The sequence below is a fragment of the Calypte anna genome, chromosome 20 (genome assembly GCF_003957555.1).
Source record: "Calypte anna isolate BGI_N300 chromosome 20, bCalAnn1_v1.p, whole genome shotgun sequence".
Lineage (NCBI taxonomy): Eukaryota > Metazoa > Chordata > Aves > Apodiformes > Trochilidae > Calypte > Calypte anna.
In genome coordinates, this window is record NC_044265.1 from 563,505 (window position 1) to 590,817 (window position 27,313).

The following is a 27,313-nucleotide window of genomic DNA, read 5'->3' on the forward strand; positions in this document are numbered from 1 at the left end:
TCTTGCAGGGTGAAGCTGAGACCATAGAGGGGTGCTGCACCTACCTGCTCCCAGACCAGGGACCAGGACCAGGGACCAGGGACGGGAAGGAGCAACAAAGCCCAAGTGCCTGCGCCAGTCCCAGTAAGTAATTGGACCTTGAACCATAGAACCATAGAACCATAGCCTTGAGGTGGCTTTAGACTTGAGGAGTGATGGAGAGAGCCCTGCAGTTCCCAGCTGCAGCTCCTCTGCTGTGCCAGGAGGGGCTCAGCATGAGATTTGGGCAGCAAGGACACCTTGCTCGAGATGCTGAGCTCTGTGAGTGGCTTGGTTCTGGATTCAGGCTGAAGGTTTTCTCTCTCTGAGCCTGCTGAACATTTACACCTCTTGGCCTGGTGTAGGTGTGCAGGTAGTCAACATCCTGTTGATGGATGTGCTGGGAATCCTCTGCTATTGACTGTAGAATTGGGACTGTTGTGATCACACCTTGATGGGCAGGTTCTGATTGCTGTAGACACAGTGGGGCTCAGCCTGTTTTCATTTCTGATTCATTGCATAGATTTCTTCTGGAAGTTACATTTGCAGTTGGTTGGGAATACTGTTGGGATTTGGGGATGATGTGGCCTCTGCTCTAGATTGTCGTGGTGCCTACCCCAGAGCCAGGCACCTTGTGGAGCTCCTGGTGTGGTGGAGGGTGATGAAAACCCTAGGACAGCCTCTGTGCAGGGTGAGCAGAGCATCCTCTTGGAAATGGGCTGGGAGAAAGCATGCTCTTGGTTTGTCCTTGAACACCAGCAAACTGGGGCTGGGTTCCTTAGTGCTTTGCTCAGGACAGAGGAGTCCACCCAAGCCCATAAGGTCCAGCAGCATCCTCAGGCCATGGTTTAGGAAGATGAGCAACCCCAAAGTGCCACCAAGACATGGCATGAGCTTTACCATCCCCCAGAATGGTCTTGGTCTGGAGGGCTGGGCCTCCTCTTTGAAGGAAAGGTTCTGTGGAGGGATGGGAGAGGATTTAGGCATCAGGTCCAGTCACAGTCTGACCTAAATGCTGGGAACACTTCCTGGGCTTTCTGAGCAATGTGGTCAATGAAGACTTGAGCCAGGAGATCTGATCCTGGTTTTGGGGGAGTTTTGTTTTGGTAAGAACAGAGTAACAGGACTCCATGTGAATAAAACCTGGACTTCAGCAGAGGTTGGATGGAAATTTCAGGGCACAGCCACAGTATGCACAAATCAGGACATGAAGATGGAGCAGTGTCATGTTTTAAACTGGGGACTTTCCAGCTCCCAGACAGATGGATAAAAGCAGGTCCTCAGTTTCCAGTTCCTCAGGGTTTACAGTCATGGGGTAAAGTATTTGTTTTAGTGGGGATTGTGACTGGGTTTTCCTTCTGGGAACTCATGTAGGAGGGAGGAAAAAATCAATGTGACCTGGTAAAACTTCTCACCATAGGGGTAAAAGCTCTGCTTTTGCTAGGTGGACCCTGAGAGATACAACATAAAGTAAAGAAGGATCCAGGAGTTTTACACTTCTTAACCTCATGTGGAAATCCAATCCAGGAAACTCCAAATAACAGAGGGGTAAAGATTCACCTGAACTTTTTCAAACCATAATTGAGCAGTTGAAGGAAAAAGGGAATTGAGGTTTACTTATGATTTGTCTAAAACTGTTTTCTGCTTCTAGCTTAATATACCAGCCCCTGGTAGTCGTGACACTTAACACAAAGCAGGACTAAAACACTCAGACATACAGATACGTTAAATAAATGGGCTGGCTAAAAACCCTTTTCTGCATGAATAAGAGAACTGCTGTGCCCTTATTCCACAGACTGGGACTTAACTCAGCAAATAAGATCACAGGATTCAGCAGTGTTGAAAAAATAGCTTACTTTTTTAATATTCCAAACATTTTAAACCAGAACACTGCTACAAGTTTGTGAAAGTTTTGTTTTGGCTGGTGGGATATTAAACAGTGCTTTAAACTATGGAGCCTTCTTCTTGTACAGGGGATTTAGTGGGCATGGAGGAAAATGTCTTTTATCCTGTGTGTAGACTGCAGGGCTTGAACTGCAGCCCCAAAGTGCTTCATTTCCACAGGACCTCTGAACTCTTGGACACTGCTGGTTGGTTGTTTGGTTTTTCATTTTTCATTTTTCAGTTATTGGAAGGGTTCAGGACAAAGGGTGATTCCAGAGGGAGCTGTGAAACTGCCTATTTCTTGGGGGACTCAGAAAAGGCTGTGAAAATATCTGTCATTCAGGCAATCAGAGAATAGCACTGAGGGTAAGCAGAGGGCTGGGGAGGATGCTGAAAGTACCCAGGAGCAGGAAGGTCACAGAAATATCTATTACTGAGTCCACCCACGGAGGGTCGGATGTGTCCCCTAGGGAGGGGACACAGAGCATCCCGAGGGAGCTCAGGAAAAACTGAATGGATGAAATTTCCCATCTGTGTTCCCAGAAGCAGCAGGGGCTGGGAGGGAGCTGTCAGCCCTGTAATCACCTGCTCAGGTCCTTATCAGCCCTGGCAGTTCCTGTCCTCCCAGGATTAGGATGGCACTGGGTACCCCTTTAAGCTACGATCTGGTAGTGACCTTCTTAGTAGCCCGGGGGCCAAGGAAGGAAGGGATGTAACAAGTTTCTTAATTTAGAAAAGGCCATTTAGAAAAGGCCTCGTGGGTCAGGAGGAGATCACAGGTTGTGGTGCCTGGTACAGGCTCTGGTCTGGGGCTGCGGTGCCTGGGGTGGGGGAGGCTGTGGGACGTGGTCAGTGCATCCCCAGGGGTCATGGTCAGGTCTCAAAAAGCCGGATGGTGGGACAGAGTTACCCTCTGTGCCTAGAGACCTTTGTCAAGGGCATAAACGGGCATGGGATAGCTCAGCTGTGAATCACTGTGAAGATGTGACTGTTCCTAGAGGCTCTGCAGGGGTCAGGAACCATCAGGAAACAATCTCAGCCCTTGGCAAGGAGCAACAGTGTGTGAAGCAGGGAGATCAGGGTGATCTGGGAGATCAGGGGGAGGTGGGAGATCCGGGAGCTCCAGGACATCCTCCCGCCAGCTCCTGGCTCTGATGTTTGCAGCCCTGACTTTGCAGCTCCAGCATTTCAATAAGTCCTTGGTGCCTGGCACAGACTGGCTTTACCCTTTGCCTTTGGGGCTTGTTTTCTCTTTTTTTTTTTTTTTTTTTTTTTTTTTTTTTTTTTTTTTTCTTTTTAATAAGTGACCCCTCTGTATGCAGTTAGGCAGCAAGGTGTCTGCAGGGTGGATGCTGATGTGAGCAGGTGTCAGGTCTTTGTTTCTCTTCCTACTTCTGGAAGAATCCAGCATGAGCTGGATGGAGTGCAGTGATCCCCCCAGCAGCAGCATTCCTGCCCAGCACAGGGATTGCTGGGGAAGATGCAGTTCAGCAGCTCAGACCCTGTGAGCATCCCCAGGTGCTCCTGACCCCACACAGATTTGTGAAATGCCAACTTTTTCAGGAGTGCAGTAAAACTCAGTTGCCTTCAGTGGCTTCTGTGTTTTTGAAAACCCCAAAGAACAGGAGAAAAACCCCAAATAATTGGAGCTACCCTGACTTCCCAGTAGGTAGAACAAAGTATGTGGGTTTGTGTAATGAAAAAAGGAGGAAGAGGCTTCAGAGTCAGCACCAGTGCCTGCTGCAGAGCCTGGAGCCTGCGCTGAGCAGGTCGAGTGATGCCAGTGGCTGACCTGGAGGTCAAAGAATCACAGACTGGTTTGGGTTGGAAGGGGCCTTAAAGATCATGAAGAACTAAGCCCCTGCCATGGTCAGGGACACCTCCCACCAGCCCAGGGTGCTCCAAGCCTCATCCAACCTGGGCTGGAACACTGCCAGGGATGGGGCAGCCACAGCTTCTCTGGGCACCCTAGGCCAGCATCTCACCACTCTCAAATGAAAGAATTTCCTCCTCATCTCCAACCTCAATCTCCCCTCTTCAAGTTTTAACCCATTTCCCTTCTCCTCTCCCTACCCCCCCGTGTCCAAAGCCCTCCCCCAGCTTTCTTGTAGCCCCTTCAGATATTGGAATGTAGCCGGAAAGGAGTCTCTTGTCCGGAGTCGATGCGTTGATACGGTGATATAGACTCGGATGTGATCTGAATCTATTGCCCACAGTGCGGAACTAGCAAAGATGGTCTGCTGCTAAGGAAGCAACCAGTCACTCTCTCAGCTAGCTCTAGAATGAGCTGCCTCAGTGGGTGTGAGCCTCACTATTTATTGGCCCCATGGTCTTGCACATGCTCCAGAGGGGCCCTGCCCTGACTGGGCACAGGTGGGGTTGATAGCGGCTCACACCCACTTCCTGATGATCAGAGGCACCTGGTCGCTCTGTTCCACTACATTGGAAGGTTGCTCTGAGCTCACCTGGGAGCCTCCTCTTCTCCAGGCTGAACAACCCCAATCACTCAGCCTGGCTTCCCAGGGAGGAGCAGAATCATAGAATGGTTTGGGTTTCATTCAGTCAAAACTCTCCTGCTCAGGAAAGCTGTGGGTTAATGGTACCTTCCTGTGTGATTTCTAGAGCTGAGCTTGTTTGCTGCACTCAACTAAAATGTTTGATTCTTTAAACAGCTGAGCCAGTAATTCAGAATGAAGCCTGTATCTGAGGATGAAGTTTTCTGCAAATTTTGATCTTGTCAAAATAAAGTGAGAATTTAAATTGCTTGATTTGGGGATTTTGGTTGGGTTTTTTTCTTCCTTTATTTCTGGATTTGCTGTTTGAAATGATCTGTTTCTCAGAGCTTCTCAAGACTTGAAGGTTAATTCAGATTAAGGCAATGCATGAGTGGAATATGTAAAATCTTTTCCCAGATAACTGCTTGTGTAAGCATGGGCTGACATGATCACACAGGTCATTTCTTCTGCTATGGCTGAGGATAATGCCTGTGCTCAAACTTGAGGTGAAAACGTTTGCAGAACGAATACTTAAAAAGTTCTGAGTTGCTCCAGAGGGAAGGTTTAAGCCCCCCCAGGTGTTAGAGGTCTAGCACAGGCTCTGTGTTCATGGAATGGAAACTCAGCTGGAATGAGTCTGAAGAAGTCCAGGGAATGCCTACAGGCTTGGAGTGGGGTGTGTTGTATCTACTGACACCTGAAACCCTTAGAGAACCAAACTGGTAGCCAGAAGGACTGAGGATGGGTTCTGAATGACCAGGTCCTCACCACGTTCCCTGGGTGTCCCCAGCACCCACAAGTTGTTTTCTGCCCATCCTGCCCACAGCCCCCTTACCAGTCTGGTGCCTGCTGGAGGGAGAGGCCAGGAGAGGATTTAGTGCTGGCTGGGAATGGGTTTGAAGTCTCTGCCTCAGGGTTTGAGTTCTCCTCCAGAATTCTCCCAGGTTCCCTGGGAACTGGCTGGGATTCAGCCATCCAAGGTGTCTACAGTCAGCATGGAGGAGCTGGGCCTGAACTTCCCAGTTCTCAGCCTCCAAAAGGGAAAAGTCTGTCTGCTCCAGCTCCAGCTGGTGTGATGACCACGAGAGCTCCATGAGGTCCCAGACACTGGGGACAAGACACAATCTGAGGTACCCCAGTGCTCCTCATTCAGCTCTGTCTTCTAACCAGATGCACGTTTCTGGCTGCATTGCTGAGTACTGGAGCTGGAAAGGGAGTCAGAAAGCAGAAAGTCAAGGGATGCCTTAACATGAAAAGACAAAAATAGATCTCTCTTTGCACATCTTTTCTCAGCTTCCCTTTGCAAGGCTGCATCAGCGTGTGCTTGATGGGATGTGATGGCTCTAACCTTGTCAGATGCATCAAGAATGACATCTGAACAGAAGGACAGAAATAAGGGTTAGCAAGAAGTGTAGAAAAGGCAAAGAGACAGATGGCCACATTCCTTCATCAATAGAAATCCAGGCCTGAGATTTGCTTGCAGCTTGGTTGGAATTGGAGATTTCAGAAAAGGAGCCCAAAAGTTGCTTATTTTCCTGTCCCCCTTCTGTAGCATTTCATCATAACACGTGTTTCTTCCATGAGAGGACCTGACCTTTCACAGGACTAACCTGAGGGATCTGGTGCTGCCTGGAGAGGAGAGGCTGTGGTGTCCTTTCCCTGGGATGCTCAGACATCCAGAGGACACTGGGTGATGCCCCCCACCCTGTGTTTATGGTAAGATGGGTGGGGTAGACTGCTGAATTTTTTATTCTAAACCCTTTTTTTTTTGTTTTCTTCCCGAGGACAGAGGTTCAACTGAAAGTGCAGGGTCAGTGGATCAGTGAAATGTGACCTTGGGATGTGCTGGGGGACCCTGGAGGTCTGCTCTGGTTCCCCAGGTTTCCCCTGGTAGACAAGCTCTATAGAGAGATGCTCTTGGTCATGGGCTGTTCCTACCCCGTTCCCAGGAGAGGGACACACAGGGGTGATGGTCTCTTGAACATTCTCTCCTGTAGGCTACAGGAGGGCCTTACAATCAACTCTTGTTTCATCCCTCTGCATCTTTCTCTAAAAGCTTGGCTTTGCCATCTCTCTGGGAACCCCAACAAGGCACCAGCACCCTGCTCACCTCTCCTGGGTCATCTTCTGCTCTGCATTCCCCTCAAGCTTCTGCTTTGTTAGATCCTGTGGGCTGGGACTGCAGATGGGAGATGTGCCTGGGCTGCATCCAGCACAAAACCCAATGCAGGTTGACTCTGGGCTTCCCCAAGCCTCAGCAGAAGAGCTTGGAGCAAAGCTGACACGAGGGAATCTGTCTGGAAAAGGGAGAGCAGTGGCAGTGGGCTCTGCACCTCCCACTGCATCCCTGTCCATGGGGGATGTCTGCAATGTACTCCAATTTAATACAGAATCCCAGACTGGTTTGGGTCGGGAGGGACCTTAAAGCTCCCCCAGTGCCCCCCCTGCCATGCTCAGGGACACCTCCCACAGCCCAGGGTGCTCCAAGCCCCATCCAACCTGGGCTGGAACACTGCCAGGGATGGGGCAGCCACAGCTTCTCTGGGCACCCTGGGACAGGGGCTCAGCACCCTCACAACAAATGATTTCTTCCTAATATCTCATCGAGTCTCTTCCCATTTAAAGCCATTCCCCCTCATCCCATCCCTCCAGGCTCTTGTCCCAAGTCCCTCCCCAGCTTTCCTGGAGCCCCTTCAGGCACTGGAAGGTGCTCTAAGGTCTCCCCATTGCTCCCTTCTCTTCTCCAGGCTGAACACCCCCAACTCTCAGCCTGGCTCCAGAGCTGCTCCAGCCCTCCCAGCAGCTCCAGGGCCTCCTCTGGACTCACTCCAACAGCTCCGTGTCCTTCTGGTGTTGAGGGCCCCAGAACTGGACCCAGCACTGCAGGGGGTCTCACCTGAGTGGATCAGAAGGGGACAATCCCCTCCCTGGCACTGCTGGGGATGCAGCCCAGGACACTGATGGTTTCTGGGCTGTCAGCACCCATTGCCAGCTCATGGGGAGCTTCTCATCACCCAACAACCCAAGTCCTGCTCCTCAGGGCTGCTCTCAATCCTTTCTCCACCCAGACTGGATTTGTGCTTTCTTCTGACACATAAAACTAAGGAATACCAAATATTTTGTTTGAATCCTCTCGTGGGGCACTGTAAAGCCTCTCTCATACTGGGTGAGTTCAGGGTGTTGTCAAAGCCATACCCTTGTTAAATGACCCTTTGTTGTTAGAAGGGTTACTAGTGATAGGAATTAATGCTTTAAAGGGCAATAGCTTCAAATGGGGTTGTATTTGGGGACATAACTTGGGATGGGAGCATTGTCCTGCTCAGCAGATTGGGGAGAAACATGGAGAGCAGAGCCCACACACACAGGGTGAAGAGTCCATCAAGAAGGAGTTCCCAGTTACCTGGTGGGCTGCCCTGGGTGTCTGTGTGCCACCCCCAGCCCACCACCACTCTGGGTAATGCAGACCCCTGGGAAGCTGGTGGGTACCCAAGTGATGCCCTGGTGAGTGGGAACCATCACCTCCCAGTGCCCCAGGGGCTGCCCCTCACTTGTCCCTGTGTGTAGCTCAGGGCAGCTTTTGGTTCTGCTGTGCACCCAAGTTCCTGCTGAATCTCAGAAGCAACACTAACAGGAGAGCTACAGGAGGTGGGAGATGACTCCGTGGGCTGTGTTTGCAGACTGAATGTGTTCATGTTAAGAAATGCACACAAAATAAGGACAGGTGGTGAGGAGGTGGAGATGGTCTGGGGAGTGGGATGCTCTGCTCTGGATCCAGCACAGGCTCCCTGTGGGACCCAGCTCTGTGCCATGCTGAGCTCAGACTGGGCTTTGGTTGGACTGAGTCCTAATACCCTGTGTGTCTCTGCTCTGATCTGGTAAAAAGAAATGGAAATATTCCCTTTTTCTCCTGTATTTACATTGCAGCTTCCCTGGGACCTTCCCTGCTTCTTGTTTGGTACAGTGAGCTATCACTTAATGATCTAAGGTCTGGCTCAAACAGGAGCCAAAGAGAAAGTGGTTGGGGCAGAGAGAGGTCAGGGAGCCCATTTCCCTGATGTTGTTATTTATCCATCACTTTTTCTCCTGCTTCCCTTACAAACATTCAGTGCAGGCCTGCTCAGTGGGATCCAACACTGTGTGACAGCCTTGGGCTGTCCCCTGGCTGGGGGGGCTCAGTGGTGCTGGTGTCATGGCAGGGGTTGGGATTGGACCATCTGTAAGGGCCCCTCCAACCCACACCATCCTGGGATTCTATGACTGCCAGGCTCATTCTTTCTCCACCCACCCACCTCCATCTCTGGTTGTCCCAGTGTCTGTCATGGCTTTGTTCACAGTGGAACAGCTTTGGTGTGGAAGGGTGCAGGGGGTTACCCCAGGGCAGGAGGGTGCCCTCCTGTGCACTCTGAGATGTGGCATCCAAGTTCCCAATGGCAAATGGATCCACAGGGACTTGGGTGTAGGTCTGGGCTGGCCTCATAAATCCCCTTGAGGACCTTTAGCATCCTCTTGCCCATCACCCACAGTGTGCCTCTCCCTTGGGGCTGAGGAAGGAAACGTGGGGATCCACACCAGGCTGCAGGGGACTGCAGAGGCTGAGGATTTCCCCAGGAGCTGGGGGATCCCTTCAGGGGCAGCTGCAGGGGGCAAGTCCTGGAGGCAGCCAGCTTGGGTCAGAGCAGTTCACCCATTCCCTGTCTCAGCATTTGAGGTCCCCAGGTGAAGTGTCCCACACCAGTGCCCTCTCCCTGTGGAGGGGTTGATGCAAGGAGTGATTTGCAGGCAGCCAGGGGGTCACTACCCTGCAGCACGTTGGTGGCAAAAGCCAAGGAGTGGAGCTTGGTGTACCAGCACCTCCACACTGCCAGCACCACCTCCTCTTCTGGGATGCTTCCTTTCCTCTTCAATAGTTTTCTGCTTCTCATACTCTTGCAAATGCATCTGCACTGTTTATCTGACCCTCACACACTCTCACAGCCTTTGCAGCCTCTGCCTTGGCTCTTACTACAGCTCCCAAAGCCTCTTCATTGTCTGGGTCCTCTAATCTTTCTGGCAGCACCCATATTTTATGCCTTGGTTATGCCTCCCTTCCTTTAAATTAATTTTTCACACTACCTTGCTCGTCCCTGTTGCCCTCTTTTATTTAATTTATTGCTCAGTAGCCATCATAACCCCTGGGCAAGCCTTTAATTTATCTCTTCCTGCATCCCGTTGCCCCCCTCTGTCCTTTCCCTTTATTGATTTCTCCAGTTTGATTTCACCCTGTGCTTGCCAGCATCATCTCCTGCTCTTCCCTCCCCCTCTAAAATTGCTGGGATGAATTTCTTCCCCCGTTGCTGACCTTGCTGCCTTGTAATTCCTGGCCCAACAGGGCTGAGATTGCTGCTCCATGGGCTGTCCCCTTGTTTGGGCTTAGTTTCCACTCCAGCTTCCAAGTCTCTCAAAATTAATTCTGGGTCATTCCCATCCAAGTTGCCATGAGAAGGAAATAGCTCTCCAAGGAGTCTTCTCCAAACTGCAGAGGCTCAGTGGCCGTCACCTCCTGTGTGTGTCCCTCATGGAATTCCTGCAGGCAGGGTCATTCCCAGGGGCAGGAATGGGCTCCTTGGGTTGCACTCCATGAGGTTTCAGCACTGACCAATAAGTTTGTGCTTCAGCAGCTCTGGGTCCATCCCATTCTCCTGGAGATGGGAATGTGCAGCTGCACCAGCCCTGGAAAGACCTTGGCTGCTCCCACCCCTGCTCTCCTCCTGTGCTGAACCTTTTTCCTGGTCTACTCTTAAATTGTGAGGGTAATGTGGAAGGGGAGAGGAATAATGGCTTTTCTTTTGTCTTTTGACTGTCCCCTGCCTTTCCCAGCCCAGCTCACAGGAGCTGGGTGTCCACAGGCTTGGACAAAGGTGAAACCTTCAGCTTTGCTCTGTGATTATGAAGAACTGACTGGTCTTCTTTCCTACCCCCAAATAAACAGTCCATTTATTTACAGGCGAGTTCCTGCCATCATCACAATGGGTTTGGAATCCCCATTACTGCAGATACAGGGGTTATTTTGTCACCTTTATCAGTGTGATTTGCAAGTGAGCCCAAAAGTGGGAGAGGGTCAGAGGTGGGGACACAAAAGACAAGATCTGGAGCTGTTCCCTGCTTTCCTGTGGAACAGGGACAGGGCAGCAGCATGCTGTGGCTCAGTATTGTGGTTATCTCCGTAGTTCCCTGAGCTGTCCACAAGGAAAAAATATTGTGGTTAGATCTGTACTCATATCTGTGGTGTCTGTTTTCATGGGACATTGTGTAACTGAACTGGTGACATCTGAGGAAGGACTCAGTCTGTCTGTGTCCAGACAGACATCCCAGGCTGGATGGGGCTTGGAGCAACCTGGTCTGAAGGGCAGTGTCCCTGCTCATGGCAGGGAGAGTTGGGATTAGAGGAGCTGTAAGGTCCCTTCCAACCCAAACCAGCCTGAGATTCTGGGGGTTCTAGCACTGGAGATGTTTGGGTGTATCCCCTCCTGTCCTCCAGGCCATCATACTGGGTAAGCCCTTGAGTACATCAGTCATGGGGTACTGAGGAGAGGGGGAACCCCCCGGGCATTGCATGGCAGAGAGGCAGTGGAGGAGGTAGCCAAGCTCCAGGGCACAGCAGGAGTGGATCAGATGGGTCTGTCCTGCCTGGGAAGGTCCCAGAGGCCTGTCCCCAAGAAAATAATTGAACTTTGTTGGTTTGGTTACAAAGACTTGTGATTCTGCAGTGTATTGGTGTGGTTATATTTGGCTAGAAAATAAAAAATGGGATTTATCCCACTGAAACAGTGAGTGCTGCAGGTGGGGCTGGCTGCAGTGTTCAGTGGAGGTGGGTGGGATGGGCCCCAAAAAGTGGGGATTTCTCTCCAGCCTAAGGCAGAGTTTCCTCCCTCTGCTGTGGTCTCACGTTTAATGCCACAGCTCTTTGTTGAGATGGTTCATTCATAGAATCATAGAATTGGCTGGGTTGGAAGGACCTCAGAGATCATCAAGTCCAACCCTTGATCCACCGTTGTGGTTGCTAGACCATGGCACTGAGTGCCACATCCAGTCTCTTTTTAAATATCTCCAGACACGGAGAATCCACTACTTCCCTGGGCAGCCCATTCCAATGCCTGATCACCCTCTCCAGAAAGAAATTCTTTCTAATATCTAACCTAAATTTCCCCTGGCACAACTTAAGACCCTGCCCTCTTGTCTTGTTAAAAGTCGTCTGGCAAAAGAGACCAACGTCCACCCGGTTACAACCTCCTTTCAGGGAGTTGTAGACAGCGATGAGGTCTCCCCTGAGCCTCCTCTTCTCCAGGCTGAACACCCCCAGCTCTCCATTGCTTCCATCCTATTAATTCTTTTAGTTTTCTCTTTTCAGTTCTTCCTATTTTCCATTCTTCCATCTTCTGAGTTTGGCCTTGTACTGATCAATTATGCTATATCAGTGACATCTTTATAAAGCACAGATCCTGTAAACTCTTAGGGAAGATCATTTTCCTGATGCTTCCAGGGAAATTTGTAGGTGTCTGGGGGGCAAGTGCTGAGCCTTTTTCCAAATGAAAAATCTCTTCTTGTCCTTCTGTGATGATTTTTATTATTGCCCAGGAACAGCAGACCAGCTTCCTTCCACCTCTCCTGCTTTGTATCTACAGACACAGAAATAGCCTTTTTTATATCAGAAGAGCCCCCACCCTGCCCATAGAGCCCTCCACAGCAGTTTGGGCTGGGAGATTATTTTTTTTCCCACCTATAGAAGGCAACTTTAAAAGCTGATGAAGAGCATTTGGGTGATCAGTCAGTGATACAGCCATAGCCATTAGACAGGACTTGAGATTGAAACCTCAGTGTGCCCAGCTACCTAGGGAAATAGGAAGAGAGGCAGCTCCCTTTGTCATTGCAGCTTGGGCAGTGCTTAGAAACTGGAGGAGAGAGCTGTACATTATTGTTAGACTGAGATAAAAGGGGCCTTTGCTTGATTCTTTTTGCAGTTTGTATCAAGATAGTAACTGACAGCCAAGGATGTGTAAGTGTTTGGATGATTTATCTTCTATTGTGAGTTGTGGTTCTTTTGTGAAATCCCCCCAGAGCCCTCTGCCTGGTGATGGATTTGGTACATCTGCTTTCTGCCATGAGTGACATCCCTTCTCCTCTCCATGGGCTCCCTGTGGACCAGGAGCTATAAATAAGCAACAGTCCCTCTGTTTGCCAGGGGTGGGAAGCTGCACTGGGGCTTTTCCTTTGTACCTTGTAAACAAAAAAATTACAAGGAAGGGACACTGTAAGTTAAAGCCATACAGACATCAGGAGGGCACCCAGAGGCTGCTCTGTGGCACGTGGAGTGGAGTAAAAGCAAGTGGAGTTATTTTCTAGTTCAAGGAAAAAGCATAGGAGGGCACGGAGAGTTTGTGGTGAGGAACAGGCAAGAATTTCAGGGAGCTTTTTTCTTTCTCATGCCCCCAAGCAGTGATTCAGCATCCGTGGCCCTGGAGGTTGAAGCCTGGATGGGCTGACAGAAGGGATGCAGTAGGAGGGGTGAAGCCTCTGGCCTGGGGCTGGAGGAAGCTGCAGTTGCCTTTTCCAGCTCTGGAAGGTTTATTGATGCCCTTTGCACAGAGTCACAGAACTGTTGTGGTTGGAAAAGACCTTTAAGATCATCACATCCAACCATTAACCCAAATCTCCTGAGTCCAGTTCTACCCCATGTCCCTCAGCACCACATCTCCAGGGCTCTGAAACCCCTCCAGGAATGGGGACTCCATCACTTCCCTGGGCAGCCTGGGCCAGGGCCTGGCAACCTTTTTGGAGAATAGTTTTCTCCTAATATCCCATCTGAGCCTCCTCTGGTGCAACATTTCCTCTTGTGGAGAGACCTGGGGGTTGCTGTAGGGGGTTGGTTCTGGGAGCTGGAGGTGCAGCCTGGGCAGTGCCTCCTGTGTGGGGAGCACAGGGCTTGGGGGACAGGAAGGTTTTGTGTTATTAGCAGCTATATTAGCAGCAATTATAATGATGCTATTATTGGAGATGTTGGAAAGCTTGAGGAGCAGTGTAACATTCAGGTTCTTCTCTGATTTTTGGCTTTAGGGCTCTGTGCTGAGGGGGTTCCTGCAGACACCCCCATCCCGTGGGCTCAGTGCTTGGGCACCCTTGGCCCAGGCAGGTGGCTCAGTGTCTCCTGTCCCTGCTCTTCACGAAGGACATTGAGGCCACACTGGTGTGGCCACTCCCAATGTTTCCAAAAGGAATTCCTGACCAATGGGCTATGAAAAGCTCCTGATTTGGGCAAGAAGAATGTTTTAACATTTAACCCGGAGCTGTTCCTCTAGGATTTTCCAAGCCAGGCTCAGACAACATTACTGTCTCCTTGCAGTGACTAGGGGTGAGGGGTGCCAGTTACTCCTGGGGAGATCCTGGTTGGACACCAGAACAGAATTTTTCACTATCATTAGCAGTCAGACACTGCAATAATCTCCTGTCATGGTTTAACACTGGGCTGGCAGTTAAACTGAATGCCAGATGCTCTCTATTGATCCCCTCCCCTCCCTGATAAAGAAAGAGAGAATAAGGGAGAGAGACTGATGGGTTGGAAACTAAACTACACAGTTTAATGAAACAATAATGATAAAACTGTATATATTAAATCTATACAAATAGACAGGAAAATTGATCCCACCTTCCCCCCCCTTTTCCCCACTAACTCTCACACCAGCACCGAGGCTGCAGGGCAGCCCTGGGACAGCCCAGGTTGGAGTCCTGGGGTCAGCAGCAGCTGGAGGCAGAACACAGAGATCCAGGCTGGAATGGATCAGGAGCACAGGCAGAGGAAGGGATGGAATCCTCCCAGGATGCTGAAGCAAAGAGGGACAGGGGAAGAAGGGTGAAGGGAAGAGCAAAGGGTGAAGGTGAAGGGGTTTGACTCTTGTGATCCCTCAAATTTATACCAGGTATGATGTGTATGGGATGGAATCCTCTGTTTGGTCAATTCTGGTCATTTATCTTGTCTGTTCTTCTCTAAAGGAGGCTGCAGGCGTGACCTCTTTACTCCTTTTCTCTTTCTGGAGCACAAGATGTTCCTCAGAGCTGAGCAGTGTCCCTGGCTCTGCACACCAGTCTCCAGCAGTAGCTATAAACATGGAGTTATCAGTCCCAGGAGCAGACACTGACTGAGAAACTTCTGTTAATTTCAGCAAGTGCAGCTGCTTATGAGAGATTGAGCTGAAAGCAAAACCACAAGACAGAAAATTAGCTCTGTCCTGGCCCAAACCAGGACATCTCCCCAGAAGTGGTGAACTCCCCAGCACTGGGCACTGGAGAAGGTACTGGGCCATCACATCTCTGTGGTGTTTCTTCCTGGAAAGGTTGGAGCAGATGATCCTTGAGGTCCCTCCCAAGCTGACATTCTGTGATTCTGTGACCTGCTTGTCTTTCCAGCAGCTCTGCTCACTTTGCACCACAGTCACAGATGCTCACAGGATGCTTGTGGCAATGGATAAGTCGCTGGTAAATGTTTTAACCAGAGAGAGAGACTGCTCTTCTGTCCATCTCAGTATCTGCATGGGGGTTTTTAGTCAGGAGAGGATTAATTCAAAAGCTGAAGGTCAGAGGCATGCCTGGCTGTTCAAAAGGTCTTGGATTAATTCGTGGTACAAGTCCAAATACTGGGACCATCTGCCTAGTTGTACTGGACCACAGAAATTAAACCACACAGCAGTGTTTTCATTGCTTTGGAGAAGTAGCTGAGAGCAAGTGGTGGTGAAGGTGCTGTGAGCAGGGTCAGGACAGGGTTGGGACAGAAGCCTCACAACAAGTACAACAAAGTTTTCCTGCTCAGAACCAGCTGCCAAGTCCCCGACACTCAGCTGAGTCTTTCTGTGACTTTAGAGGGATGTTTTTTTAAAGGAAATGACCCCAGAAAACAGTTCCCTGAGCTTTTCCTTAAAGCAGTGGCATTTGTTCTTCATGAGCATTTTTCCCCAGAGGTGTCTCCTTGGTGAACTTTAATCCCTACATCAGAAGCTCCATCACTGAGCTGCATGTGGCACAGAAATCCTTCACCATCTCTCCTCAGCATCTCCTTCATCTGCCAGAGAAAAAGCCACAGGAGGGGCTCTGCTGGCCACTTGCTGCTGTCCTGCCTGTCCCTTGCCTGTCATTTCAGTCCTACCTGGTCATCCCCTAACCAGGGCATCCAGAGGGAGATGTCACACCTCTGGTGAGTGGCAAATCTGTGTACAGACTGGGGAGGTGTCTCCTGGAGACTCTGCTGCTTTGGAGCGCAGGACCTCAAAATGAGTGAATCTTGTGTTTGGTTTTGGGCCCCTCAGGACAAGAAGGACATTGAGGGGATGGAGAGTGTCCAGAGGAGGGAAGTGGAGCTGGGGAAGGGTCTGGAGCACAAAGTCTGCCCAGGAGGGGCTGAGGGCCCTGGGGGTGTTGATCCTGGAGCAGAGGAGGCTGAGGGGAGACCTTCTGGATCTCTGCAACCCCCTGAGAGGAGGTTGGAGCCAGGGGGGAGTTAGGGGGGCTGGAGGAGGATGTTCAACAATAGAAAATGGCCTCAAGTTGTGCCAGGGGAGCTTTACATTGGGCATTAGAAAAAATTTCTTTTCCCAAAGGGTTGTCAGGGTCTGGCCCAGGCTGCCCGGGGCAGGGCTGGAGTCCCCATCATCCCTGGAGGGGTTTCAGAGCCCTGGAGATGTGGTGCTGAGGGACATGGGGCAGGGGTGGCCTTGGAAATACTGGGTTAATGGTTGGACCTGATGATCTAAAGTTCTTTTCCCACATGTATGATTCAGTGATTGTGTGTATGGCCAGGGTCGTGGTGTCTGTGCTGAAAACCTTTCCTGAAGGTAAGGCAGGGAGCAGAGATGTAGCTCTCTGGCCCTTCCCATGAGCTGTAGGGAAGCAGGGAATGCCCTGATGGCTTGTCCCAAAGTCCCTCCACCCTCAAAGCCTCTGCTGCAAGTGATGCTGCAGCTCCCCCAGGATGGCAGAGGGGCTGAAGGAGTGCACCAGGTCCATGATGGGACCTGACATCAGGACTCTGCTGGGAGAGCAGGAGGCTTCTGACTCTACTGCAAAACTATGATCTTGCTGCTGAGACCTTCTCACCCTGCCTCTGCTCTTCAGTCCTTGTGGGCTGTCAAACCTCATTTCATTCACAGAAATAGTTCTGCAGCCTCCTCTGCAGAGTGTCCATCCCTAGAGCATGCCTTGGGCTTCTTTGCCTTCATCTTTGTAGCATCTTTGCCCATGACTGCAGTGCCAGAGCTGCCTGGCTGGTGCAGGGAAGCTCATTCTCAGGCAGTGGCACCACCAGGAACATCTGCCTGCATTCAGCTGAATTCTGCTTTCTTCTTAAGCCTTAGCATTGGTATCAAACCTGCAAAATTGCAAGGTGTTAGGTTTTTGTAGAGATGCTGCTCTTTGTGTGAGGAGACTTGATGGAAGTCTTAGTGCCTGCTGATCCAGCTCCAGCTGTATGGAATTAGGGCTCAGGCCTCAGGAATATCCCTTCAACCATGAGCTATGGGAAGCAGTGTGTCTCCTTTTCATCTAGGGATCTGTCTGCAGGCTGCTTTGTTGATGTCTTTCAGTTTGCAAAGAATTTATCCCCTGCTGCCAATTTGGGTGTTAGTGTGAAAAAAAGAACACCAAAAAGAATACCATGGCATTTCTAAAGATGTCAGGTTGCAAGACAGCCCCGGAGGCACGGGGAGGGGACACGGCCAAGGTGTCCCCTTTGGCTGTGTCTGTGGAATGGGGACACACAGTTACAAGCAGCCTCATCTGATCCAAGTGCTGACCTCTTGTTCCTCTTCCACTTCCTCTTCCATACTCATCTTCTCCCTTTCCTGGGTGTCCTGGTTGGAGAGGAGCAGGATAAACACCTGGTGGGGCAGTTCCACTGGGGAGCAGCTGTGCCTATGGGGAGGAGAGGATGGCTCAGGGGACCCAAAGGGATCAATCACAGTGCTCCTGCCCATGGTGCCCACTATAAAATGGCTCCCTAGAGTTTCCTCTTGTGGCTTCTCCAGCTGCTGTGCTGCCTGGGTTGGGCTCTGGTTGTTGGTTTGCTCCTGCTGCTCATTTCCTCACTGGAGAAGAACTTCATCCATTGAGCCAGGTCACCTCCTGCCTTCCCAGGTAGGACCTTGGCTGCTCTGAGCCTGTTGGGGACTCTCAGTGGGACCCTGCCTGGTCCTGTATTTCCACAGTTTATTTACATTTGTGATTCACCAGCAGTGTTACAGCTTCAGTGAACCCACCTGAGCTTTTCTTCCATCCTTTAAGTCTCTCTCCCTTACTCCCTTCTTCATCTTCTCCTGGGAGGGAAGTGGGGGAACTGCAGAATCTGTGCCCTGGTCACTGGCCAAAGCTGTGACACTAAGGTGTGACACAAGACCCTGAGCAGATTTGGCCACAGTCACTCTGGAGTCCAGAGCCACCCCCAGCTTGGGGGCCCTGCCTGTATCCAGCCCCTCTTCCAGGGGGGCAGTGGGAAGGTGTGTGGATGTCTGGAATGATCCCTTTCTTTGTACCAAGAACCTGCTTTCTGCTGGGCCACTTCTATTTTTCAGTTCTAAAAATACCCTAGAACAGTGGGTAGCAAACAAAATGTATGACTGCAGCTGTTCACTTTATAAACACTTACAGCAAATTATTTTCTTCTTTTCTCACTCAAATTCTCCATAGTCACCAGGCTGGGTTTTTCCCATCTTGTTCCAATCAGCAAACCCAGCTTAGTGCAAGGTCAGTCTTGCTCAGCCTTCTGTGATTGCTCATTCCTTCACCCTGTACCAGTCCATCACTGGTTTCAGTGCTGGAAACCAGGAGCAGGGCTGGGATGAGGGGCTGGGGAGGGAGAGATGGCTCTGAAAATCCATCAGTGGTGATGGAACAGGCAGGCCAATGGGTAAATATGCAATGCCTTATATGAACAGCTTGATGATTCTCAATGAATGCCCTAATTTAAAAAAAATTATTGACTCTGAAATTACTGAATTGAGTAGCAAATGCTACAGAAGAGAAGAACTGAAGGACTTCTTTTTGACATCTTGGAATTGCAAATAGTTTGTTGTGAAGAAATGTAATTAGTTGTAGGATGCACTTATGTAAGAAAAATCCAGCTGTCTGGGGGACTGTTAAAGCTCCCTTGCCTTTGTGTCAGCAAAGTTCCAGCCTGGGAAGGAAACATCTCTGTTCTGTAAAACCAACAAATACTCAGTCCAGGGGATTGCTCTTGGCATAGAGAGGGATGCACTGAGTCGGGTGGGTGAGTGGTGGGATGGACAGAGGGAGGAAGGTGGAGCTTTTGGGGGAAAAGCAGAGTATAGAATCACAGAATCTGCTGAGCTGGAAGGGACCCATCAGGGTCATCAAGTCCAACTCCTGTCCCTGTGTAGGGCACCCCCAGAATCGCTCCATGTGCCTGAGAGCATCATCCAAACACTTCTTGAACCCAGGCAGGTTTGGTGCTGTCACCGCTGTCACCAGTATCTCCCAGCTAGGATGGAGCTTTCCTGGGATTGTCTTCTGAACCCCACATGGGGTGGGCCCTGGCCTCAGGAGGCACTTGTAGCTGCAAAGAGTAATTTGGGTTTCCTCTCTCCTGAAAAATAGATGAGGGCTGAAGGTTCTGGAGGAAGAGGAAGGCTCTGGAGCAGAGCTGCCCCAGCACCATGGAGCAAACAGGGCTGTGTCTCAGCAGAGAGCAGGGGCTCTGCTCTCCAAAAGAGCTTCCCCAGCCAGGTAAGCAGTGCAGGTGTCTTTCTGATGATGCTAGTGCATTAACACCTCAGCTAGAAGGGAAGCTTCTGCTCTGGGAAGAAGAAGCCTCTGGAGAGGCTTCAGCATTGAGATGAAGAAGAGGCTCTGCTCTTCCTCACTTAATGAACCACAGTATTTGGCCCAGGTTTTGTTGGAGGAGAAGGAATCCGGGGCTGTCTGGTGTCACTGTTGTCTGTTGGAGAGGAGGAGGAAGGAGATGCTGAAGGGGTGGGTGTAGGAGCAGGGCAGTGAAATGGGGGTGGGGAAGTGAGCAGGAGGAGTCCAGGAAAGAAACTGGGTCTGGGGACTGCATCCCCTGTGCAGGAGGTGGCCTCCTTGTGTCACCATTCGAGTGTCCCCATGTGCTGGGTACAGCCAGGTCCTGCCTGCATCTCCTGCCTGTGCTGCCATGGGGCTGGTTTCTCCTGAAGTGATGCCTGTGGTCTGCTGAATGTCCAGTGTCTGCCAGCTCCACTTTGTCACCAGGCCACCCCCTGTCCTGGTGCAGATCAAGGTGATGCTGAGCTAGAAGGCTCATCTTCAGCTGGGGTCAGATGCTGTAGGTCTTGGAGTGTGAGCAAGACTGATCCACCCAGCTCTCCTGGGGTCTGTGGGGTGGTATCACTTGGTCTCTAAGTCTCCTGCAGTTTTAAGGGCTTCTAATTGCAAAATGAATGGTAAGGTTGGAGGAAGACAGGGAAGGTCAAAGACACATCCCATGGGCAGGCTGTACAGGACCATTCCATGGGCAGTGCTGGGAGAGGCCCCTGGGGATGGAGCAGGTGATGGAGGGGGGATGCTCCAGGATGCTGTTCCCTGCCATCCTTTTGCTGAGTGCCTGGCTTTGTGAGCTGGCAGAGCAGATTCCCCTCTTGGGGCTGCATTTCCATGTTCCTCCTGCAGTGGCTGGATGCTGGGCAGAGCATCACCTGTCTGCCACTGCACCCAACCCAGGTTCCCCAGAAATACTTAACCTCCTTCCCCCTGCAGTCACAGAGGGCTTTGCCACTGATGTCAGAGCTGCTGAATCACAAGAGAACTTAAATCTTTACCATCCCACTGCAGCTGCCTTTGAAACGATGGAATTAACAGCAAAATCTCTTGCCCCAGGCTGAGATTTCATTGAGGAGCAATTGTTAGTTCCTCCTGTGGCTTTTTTTTCCCCTTTCTTATTTGTTTTAACCAGATCTAATCAATGCTGGGCAGGGTGAAGCAGCAGCAGTATTTATGTACTGGGGGAGCAGCAAGCACACAGTCTGTCACTTGGCACTTTGCTGACCAACACTACAGATAATCAGTGTTTTTCACTCCCTTTGCAGGGAAGTCCTGTGGAGTGTGGCACATCAATAGTGCAGTGATCATGGGGTTTGATGGGAAATCCACCTTCCATAGATTCCTTGGCTCTCCGTAGTGGTCACACTGAGGTTTTTGTTCTACAGAGTGAAAATTTAAAGGGTCTAGCTTTAATTTTTGAAGTTAAAAATTACTTCTTCCATGCAGATTGTCATAGGAAGTACTTTGGTTCGATGCTGTAGTGGTTTAAATGAGGAGAATGAAGGAAGCAGTGGTAACTGAGGAGCAGTGAGGTGAAGTCTGGGGTTTTAATCTACAAAACAGGACACGACGGGTGTATTTTTCTACAAGCTTTGTGATTTCATTCCACATATTTCATGGAAAACCCTTTCCTTTTCCTGACCACCCACTCTCAGGCCCTGTAAGCTGGGGCTGGGAGGTCTCCTTTGCAGGGCCATAGGTCCCGAGCAGCTGTCCCACTCCCTGCAGAGGGCTGCAGCCTCCCCTCCTGCAGCTCCTGGGGAAGGATTTCTCTTCCCAGCCCCTGCTGACTTCTCAAGGTCAATATTTGACTTCCAAGCCCTGCCCAAGGAGTGTGGGCTGCTGCAGAGTTACAAACTGGCAAGCAAGGAGTAAGCTTGGGTCCTTGTAGACTGTAGCCATGCCCAACCTTTCCCCAGCTGAGACACCAGTGGGGCAAAGAGCTTTTCCAGGTGGGAGCTGAGATGCCCCATGCTGAGCAGGAAGGACTCCTTTGCCCCTTCCTCCTCCTGCATCCTACCTCACACACAAAGATTTGACTTTGCTCACCCTGCATCATAGCTTGGGAGAGAAACTTATCCACCGAGCTGCTGGGAGGGCTGGAGCAGCTCTGGAGCCAGGCTGAGAGTTGGGGGTGTTCAGCCTGGAGAAGAGAAGGGAGCAATGGGGAGACCTTAGAGCACCTTCCAGTGCCTGAAGGGGCTCCAGGAAAGCTGGGGAGGGACTTGGGACAAGGGCCTGGAGGGATGGGATGAGGGGGAATAGTCTCAAGATGAAAGAGGGGAGATTGAGATGAGATACTAGGGAGAAATTCTTTGTTGTGAGGGTGCTGAGCCCCTGTCCCAGGGTGCCCAGAGAAGCTGTGGCTGCCCCATCCCTGGCAGTGTTCCAGCCCAGGTTGGATGGGGCTTGGAGCACCCTGGGCTGTGGGAGGTGTCCCTGACCATGGCAGGGGTGGCACTGGGGAAGCTTTAAGGTCCCTCCAAACCCAGACCTCTCTGGGGGTCTATGATCAAATGCCCTCCTTAGGATACTGAAAATATTTCCCTTGTTCCCCTGACAAGATGCTTCACCCCATTCCCCCTATACTCCTGTGTCCCCACAGCCCTTCTCCTTAACCAGTCCTCTGGCTCCAAGCATGGTTTTTCCTGCCCCCACGGTGCCACCAGGACCCAGGTGTGGGGCAGTTTGTGATGACCAAATCCTGCGTCTCTGGCAGCTCCCAGTGACAGGGATGGGTGGAAGTGGGCAGGAGTTCTCCTGCCTGCTGGGAAAGGGAATGGATCCAGGTACTGCCAGCATTGTGCAGGGCTGGGAACAAGAGCCTTCAGTGGAGCCCTCTCCAAAACCTGTCACCTCCTGGCTCCAGCAGCCAAAAGGAGCCTTGCCCAGAGGTTTCATGGGTTGTCCCTACAGGAAGATTTATTCAATGTGTTGTCACTTTGAGCTGGGCTTTTCCAGAAGGGAGTTATCTGCAGCTGCTTGTGTCCTGTGCTCAGGGCTGGTGTTGGGAAAATCCCAGCATCCAAGACCAACCCTGGATCCCCTCAAGGGGTACCCTGAAGTGTCCCCAGGCATGTCCTCCCTGTCAGCCCTGTGGGAATATTGACCTTCACTGGGGCTCTACTGTTCAGGAGCAGCCTCAGACTTTCATCTACTTATTGATCCATCTCCTGATGATGTTGTTCATGGTTATGGGACAGTTGGGGTGTAACACACAAATATTTGCTCATCAGGCTGTGGGTAAATATTATCAGAGCTCTGAGCAGCAGTGATGCCATTAATGGAGTCCTGGAGATCCAAGTGCATCCTCTGCTAGCAGAGAGCATCCTGTGGGGAGGTCAGGATCCCAGCTCTGCCATGGAGCCACACGTGGTCACCTGAGGGACTGGAGGATATCCTAGAATCATGGACTGGCTTGGGTTGGGAGGAACCTTAAAGCTCCCCCAGTGCCACCCCTGCCATGGTCAGGGACACCTCCCACAGCCCAGGGTGCTCCAAGCCCCATCCAACCTGGGCTGAGACACTGCCAGGGATGGGGCAGCCACAGCTTCTCTGGGCACCCTGGGACAGGGGCTCAGCACCCTCACAACAAAGAATTGCTTCCTCAGGTCTCACCTGAATCTCTTTCTCCCAGTTACAAGCCATTGCCCCTTGTCTGGTTACACAGGCCCTTGTCCCAGGTCCCTCCCCATCTTTCCATAACACTTCTGTATTGCCTCTCCAGCCCTTCCTGGGCCTGCATTGCTGCAAGAGGCCGTGCAGAGGAGACAGCCCCAGAAACAGATACCCCGTGGATTTCAGGTGGGACTCCCAGAGTTTTCCCATGGGACAGAGGGTGGCAGTGTCTGCAGCAGCTTGTCCAGGGCTGGGTGTTGGATGTGCCTGCAGAGAGCTCCTGGCTGGGCAGGACCAGGGGGCTGGGGGTGGTGAAAGAAGTGACAGGGGAAGATCTTGCACACAGGATGCTCTGGAGCAGTCTTCTCAAAGCTTGGGTTGTGGTGAGCAGGTTGCAGGCAGATCAGTGATGTGATGTGCAACAGCTGCTGTTGGTAAAGTGTCTGAGCATCATGAGCATTGGCTTCTGAATGCTGCTGGGTGGCATTGTTCACTGTGCTTCAAAACCAGCACCAGGAGAAATTGCCAGAATGCATCCTTGGGTGTGAAGTGCTGGAAACACTGGAGCTGAGTGGTCGGTGTTAGTGTGTAGAGCAGTGTAAGGAAAGCAGGGCTGTGGTTTAAGAAGGAGGTGAAAACACTTCACCTGGTGCTGCAGTTTTCCACAGCCAGCCCAGTGCCTATGGCTGCTCCTGCAAGATGTGGGGCAGAGCTCTGCAGCAGAGGGGTTGGTCTCTGTCTGGGATGGGGTTCCCAGATCTGGCATCCCAGCTGCATCTCACAGCTCCCACCCTGCAGCCTCTGAGCAATGGGAAGAGGCCTCTCGGGATGGATTTCCTTAGGAAGAATCCTGGAAGGGTGTTGCCCTCAGCCTGCTACCTCCCCATTGCTTCCCTCTCCTGGTGCTCAGCCATGACCTAACCCAGATGTGACCCGGGTTGAGCCTGGGAAGCTGTGTGTGATTATTGCTTGCAGAAAATGTAGTTGAGATGTCAACAGTCACAAAGTCCCCTGCCCTCTTGGTCACTTGTGCCAGTGGTTAATCATCTCCCTGTTAAAATTTGTGCCCTTTATGTCATTTGAATTGGTCAGCTTTTAATTTGCAGCCATTTTTTTTCTGTTCTGTCTTTACCCTTTTGATTAAAGAGCCTTTTTGTGTCTGGTATTGCCTGCAGATGGAAGTTCTTGCACAACATCTTCAATTTTCTCTTTGTTGTATGTTTTCTTAAACCGTTCAGTCATCACCATAGCTGTATTCTGCACTTTCTCCCCTGTTCTTTTAATCTGTAAAGTTTGGATGTTAAATTCAGTGCTCTGAGTTTTTCAGTCAGAAGTGTTTAAGTCCTGCTGAGCCTCAAGCCTGGAGCATGGAGACTCCTCCATCCTGTGGGCTGGATCTGCCCCACGCAGCCCCTGCCCCTGAGTCCCCCAGGATGCTTGTGGGGCAGGAAGCCCCTGAATGCCTGGGAGGTGGTGGGATCCCAAGGGCTGAACCCAGCACAGATCTGAGCCAGGTCCACACCTTCCAACCAGCCTGGCTGGCAGCTCCCCCCAAGTTCAGGGTGTTTGCACTGCACCACCAAACCCATCCTCTTGCTGGGAATCCAGGACACTGAGGAGATCTGGCTGTGGCTTTGCCAGGTGGGCATTCAAATCCCTGCTGCTTTCCAGTCCCCCAGGGAGCAAAGAGAATCCCTGGTCCATCTCTAGAGCCCCAGCAAGCATCATTGAGGCCCATGGTGCTGTCTGTCTGGCTGACATCAGTGTCTGGTGTACTCTGTTATTATCACACCATCACACCCTTTGGTGTGACTTTTGGATCAGGAGTGTGAGACACTGCAGGGATGGAGCAGTTCCTCACCACAAGCAGTCCAAGTCTGGACCAGCAGCTCAGCACTGACTCAGCTCAAGCCATCTACAAATTCCTATTGGTGTTCCTCCTGGTGAAGATGCAGAATGAATTTCAGTTTAAATTAATGTCAACCCTTTTATTTTGTAACTGAGCCTCTGGAGAAGAGTGTGGCTCAGTTTGGGCAATAACAGTTTTGAGATGAGCTCTTAAGCTGAATCAGTGGGAGTTACTCACCAGTTGATGTAAGGTCTCTTCTAATATATCAAAGCCAGGACATCTTTCCCATCAAGCTCCCAAACCATGGCTCTTTAGCCCCTCTTGGAAAGCCCAGGACAAGATCAGGCTGAATGCAAGTGCACACAGGCATTATATTGATCTGAAGTTCATTTCTCCTAAACTTGCTCCCTGGTGCTTTTGTGTCATTACTTCTGTTCCTTCCTTGTCCTGGGGACCTGCTGTGCTCAGATAGGAGATGCTCACCCAAACCCGCAGTATCCATCCCGTAACCATCTCTGGAGGGATTTAAAAGCTGTGGTGCTGAGGGACATGGTTTAGTGGTGAACTTGCCAGTGCTGGATTAACAGTTGAACTTGGTCTTAAAGGTCTTTTCCTACCCAAATAATTCTGTGATTCTGTCAGGCTGGAACCACCAGATTTGGAGCAGAGTGATGCACCCAAGGCCAGCCTCACTGGGGACCTCTCCTTGGGCATTGTGCTGTCTGCTCCTTCCTGCAGAATGTGCAGAGGGGAAAATGTGAGACCCAAAGTGACCCAAGCTTTTCTGAAATTTTCTGGAACTGATTGGTCACTTTGTCTCTTCCAGCCTGGCTCACCCAGGAGGAACCTTTCCTGCTGCTGGAATGGGGCAGGTGAAGCACAGGAGGCAGCTCTGGTGCTGATGGAAGCTGGGGGGGTCCTCTTGAAACCAAAGCAGCTGGGGGGACCCTGCAGCCCCTTGCTACCTGCTCCCATCACCAGCTCACAGCCTCCCCATACTGGTGCCTCCTCAGTTCCTCTCAGCAAACCTTACAGAGGGCCATATGAGGGTTATATTTGTGTAACCTTCACCTTTTTTTTTTTTTTAACACCCTCTCCTGCCTGTTTGCAAGCTGAGCTATCTGGAGCTCTTAGCTCTGTGTTGAGTGGCTCATTAAATTGCAGAACCTTGCTTCCCCTGACTTTGTTAATTAGGCACTTGATTGAAAGTCTGAATCTGAAGGCTTGGGTATTGACTACAGCTTTGCTAACCTAAGGTGATCTGCTCAGTGTAGTTTAATCTTGCCCAGCCAATTTCTTTTCTTAATGTCCTTCACCCTGCTATTAAACAGGAATCACAGATTGCTGGAAAACCCTTGTGTTTCCTCTGTGTTGGCTGGAGAGAGCCTCAGATTTATTTTAGCTCTTGAGCTCCATTGTCACTCGAGTTTTCTGCTGTGGTTCTGGTTATTAAAGACTGCCAGTCTGTTTAGCAGGCAGCAATTAATGACCCAGAATTTTTGTCTTTGTTTAAGTAGCCTTTTGGCTTTTGATTGGTTTTATTTGTGTGGTTTTTTGGTTTGGTTTTTTCTTTTATAGCAATGTAGAGCATTTCATGCATCTTCCTAACAAACAAGGAGCCTGCTGCCAGGCACTGATGTGCTGTTCAGATCTGCAGTTCAGGCTTCAGTATTTTCATCTGGTTGATTTGGAGCTGTTTGGAGCTGTTTTGTCTCCCCAAGGACACACAGGTTCCTAGTTGGGAGTCAGGAATGGTGTGATGACCTGTGGATCCCCCAGGGAACTCACACCAAGCTGCTCCAAGGGGTTGTTGGCCCAGATGAGCCTTCCTTGGTGTGTCCCTTTTATCCTGACAAAGGTGGCAGACAAGGTAGACTGTCATTTAATTGAATTTTCTTCTGAAGCTTTAAGTGGGATAATCCTAAAGCTTAGCCTTGCCTCTGAGTGACAGCTATTGGCCTTGGTCACCTGGAGAAGAGGGGATTTTTATTTCTTGGTCTAATCAGCATCTCTCATTCTTTACTGTCTTTGCTCCTGATAAGTATTTCTGACCTGGTTGTCAGAAAAACAGTATTGCTGGGGATACACAGCTCCCTCCCTGAGCAGCCCTGTGTGTAGGCAGAAAGACCCAAAAAATGGCTTTGGAGGTGAAAAAAGTTACTGCCCCTTGCAAATAAAGCATTTTTCATTTCCTGAGGGCAGCACACATTTCTGTTCCAGATATTAAAGCACATTAAAAGGGACAGCAAGGTGTTGATAGTGCAAGACTGCACAGAATGAGATCCAAAGGGAACAAAAAATGGATAAAAAATCAAGCAGCTCTCAATTAGGGTTTGCTGTTCACTTCGTGACCTTTGTAAAAATCTTCTCAGGGTGGATCCCATCTGCCCACCCAGGGTTGGCAGTGCTGGGCAGTCACAAACAGCTCATGGATTGGCAGTGGGAATGTGAGAGGTGCCATTTATAGATGGGAATGGAGGCCCAGGAAAGGTTAAGTGGCTGCCTGGGGCTGCACATGAGTGAGGAGCTGAGCAGAGATCCCTGTGCTCTCCTCTTACTGTCCCTGAGGGTCTGAGCTGCTGCCAGCCCAGCCTGTGGGCAGCAGGGAGGAGAATCACAG

The 27,313-nt window shown here is 50.7% G+C and overlaps 1 protein-coding gene across 3 annotated transcripts in view; it reads left to right on the plus strand.

Moving 5' to 3' along the window:
* RALY (RALY heterogeneous nuclear ribonucleoprotein) overlaps positions 1-27,313 on the plus strand; it is a 109,061-nt gene that overhangs the window by 32,068 nt on the left and 49,680 nt on the right. For all 3 annotated transcript variants that reach the window (XM_030463200.1, XM_030463199.1, XM_008501245.2), the window contains exon 2: positions 9-123. The gene's annotated coding sequence lies outside the window, so the exon portion shown is untranslated. The remainder of the gene's footprint in view (positions 1-8; positions 124-27,313) is intronic.